Source organism: Neophocaena asiaeorientalis, unplaced genomic scaffold, assembly GCF_003031525.2.
Source record: "Neophocaena asiaeorientalis asiaeorientalis breed wild unplaced genomic scaffold, Neophocaena_asiaeorientalis_V1.1 scaffold413, whole genome shotgun sequence".
NCBI lineage: Eukaryota > Metazoa > Chordata > Mammalia > Artiodactyla > Phocoenidae > Neophocaena > Neophocaena asiaeorientalis.
Genome location: NW_020172734.1, coordinates 239862 through 242753, shown reverse-complemented (window position 1 = coordinate 242753; position 2892 = coordinate 239862). Strand labels below are relative to the sequence as shown.

At 47.6% G+C, this 2892-nt stretch overlaps 1 protein-coding gene across 1 annotated transcript in view; it reads left to right on the top strand.

The window, feature by feature from the left end:
• The first annotated feature begins 2487 nt into the window (after positions 1-2487).
• LOC112396674 (transcription elongation factor A protein-like 4) overlaps positions 2488-2892 on the top strand; it is an 8442-nt gene continuing 8037 nt past the window's right edge. The window contains exon 1 of the mRNA XM_024740458.1: positions 2488-2602. The gene's annotated coding sequence lies outside the window, so the exon portion shown is untranslated. The remainder of the gene's footprint in view (positions 2603-2892) is intronic.

Here is a 2892-nt window from a genome sequence, read left to right as displayed (position 1 = left end):
TGCTTTGTGGCAAGAAATTTTAAACTGCCTGTCTACCATCACCCATGCCCCAAATTGGCAGTAGTTTGTGAATGGCAGCCCACTATCCTGGTTAAGATTGCTAGTGACAGGAGGAGGAATTTGGATCCTATTCTCATAGAAATGTGATTGATCTTGGTCTGTCTGGTGGCGGCCTCAAGGACCAGCACAAAATTTCCCTTTGTCACAGAAGACTGAGAGCATTCCCAGGACTGGAGCTGGAATAGTAACTTCCTGGGTGGAATTTGCCAAAAGTATTTAAAGTCATAGGTATTGGCCACAGCAGCTTGGGGCAAGGAACAACATTTGGGATAAGCAAGAGACAGACTGAGAAGCCTAGGTAGGAAGCGTTAGGGAAAAGAGATACATGGCGAAACAAGCACTTTTAAACACTCACGTACACTGGGGAATCAAGAAGTTTATGTACATGCCCGAGATTGAACACATGATCAGAAAAGGCCACAGAAGACCCTAAGCATTCACCTTAGTTGGCCTTCAGGCTCTGCACAAGTAGAAAGTAAAGCATTTAAAAAGTGCTCCAGCGCAGAGCTCATCTGTAAAGACTGGGAAAGTAGGTTTTTTTTTCTTTTGTTGGCTGTAGGCATTTAAAGTAACTCTGTCCAAACACCAGTTGACCACTAAGCTAATGAAACACAAACTTCAGTGGCCAAATATGACCAAAAATGCAGAATTTAAAAAAGTATTTTTTAAAAGTCTCTAAACAAGGAAACAATAACCCACAACAGAGAGCAACAAATCCTGTGAAGTGGGGGAATCTGACTTCTAGAGTTGACACTTGCTAATATTCAAAACACTCAGATTCCAACACAAATTTTGAGGTATATAAAGAAATGAGAAAGTATGGTCCATTCACAGGAAATAAAAAAAAATTATTAGAAACTGACTGAGAAAGTTCATGTATTGGACTAACTAGGCAAAGATTTTAGATGAATTGTCTTAAATATGCTCAAAGAGCTAGAGGAAACCCTGGACAATGGACTAAAGGAAATGAGGAGAAGAATGCCTCAGAAGATATAGAATATCAGTAGAGAGATAGAATATAAAGAGTATGAAAAGAAACTAAACAGAACTTCTGGAACTTATAAGTACAATAACTAAAATGAAAAGCTCAGTAGAGGGGTTCAACAGCATGTTTGAGCAGGGAAAAGAATGAATAAGCTAACTTGAGGACAGGTCAATTGAGATCCTTCAGTCTGAGCAGCAGAAAGTGAAAAGAATGAACAAAAATGAACAAAACCTAAGAGACCCATGAGACACCATGAAGCATACTAATATATTCATGATGGGAATCCAAGAAGGAGAAGAGAGATAGAAAGGGGCGGAAAGAATTTTTGAACAAATAATGGATGAAAATTACTCAAATTAGAAGAGAGACAATAATCTGTGCATCCAAGAAGTTCATTAATTCCAATCAGGATAAACTTAAAGAGATCCAAACAAAGACACAGTATAGTCATATCATCAAAACCAAATACATGGCACTACACTGTAGCAACTATAATGTCAATTTTCTAGTTTTTGAGCTGGGTTATGGTTTCACAAGTGTGAAAGAGGAAAGGGAAGAGAAGGGATGGAAGGAAAGGAAAGAGGGTCAGCAGGGGTCAATGATAAGAGTAAGCTGTGAACCAAGGATGTTGATGAATCTGTTCATCTGTGGTCCATAATTTTAAATGTTTTAATGCATCTTTTTTTCTTTTTTAACATTTTAGCTGTCTGACATTCTCTCTAGATGAGAATAGGTTAAACGTTGGAGTGCAAATATCCAGTGTGGAGTGAAGTGAACAGAGAAGGCGAGAAGGAAGTTGGTAAAATCAGTTTGGGGTTGTGGATTTTGAGGTCCCGCAGGGATATTCAGGCGGTGGTGTCCAACAGACTGTTGACAAAGAAGGTCTGAGACTCAGGGGAGGGAATAACCTGGATATGTAGATTTGGGAATCATCTGTGTTAAGAGGGAAATGAACAGAGATCAGCCAGGGAGAGAGAACACATGGACCGAGAAGAGCAGAGGCTCAGGACATAGCTGCTACTCAAGGTGACAGCGCAGCTTCCTGGCGGGCACCACCACCAGCGCTCTGGAGTCAGGCGGAGCTGGTCTTGAAAGCGGGCTGTGGGGCTACGTGTGGAGCGCTCTTGGAGAAGTCGAGTACCCTCCCTGTGATCAGCTGTCACAACTGGGGATAAAGGGCATCTCAGAGGGATGCTGAGCGAGGGCCTGAGAGGCGCCAGGTAAAGCACCTGCAGTCAGGAAGCCTCCCCCGACCTGCTCTGTTGGTAACTCCCTCTTTTCCACACACCCCGCCCAGGCCGTCCACAGCTGTCCGGTCCCTGTGGGATGTAGGTGAGGGGGCGGGGCGGGGGGAAACCCGGCTCGGGTGACGCGGCGCTCACGTGACCGGCAGGGCGCTGACTTGGGCAGCAGCTCCCGCGCCCCCCCTTTCCCCGCCCCGAGGTCTGGTCCAGTCGCCCGCGCGGAACCAGCTCCCGGAGCTGCCCGGGTGGCGGGCGAGGGGCCAGCGGGCTTAGGCGAGCCAGAGGAGGCGCAGGCCCGGCCCGGGCGCTGCAGGTCAGTGTGAAGGTGGGCGCTGCTGGCGGCCCGGGTGGGGGTGGAAGCGGATGGGACTAGGATCCGAGAGCAGTGGGGAGAGGGGAAGGGGTTCCGAGATGGGTGAGGAGGGGCACGGGGCGTGGCGCGGGCAGGTGGGGAGGGAGGACCCTGCAACTGGCCCTGCCGCCTCTTCGACGCCCCTCCTCTGCGGCCTCCATCCATTTTCGAGCCTGAAATGAGGTCGCGGGGACGGGGAGAAGCAGTGCGACCTTGAAACATAGACAAATTCTGGAAATAACCCCCCTCTC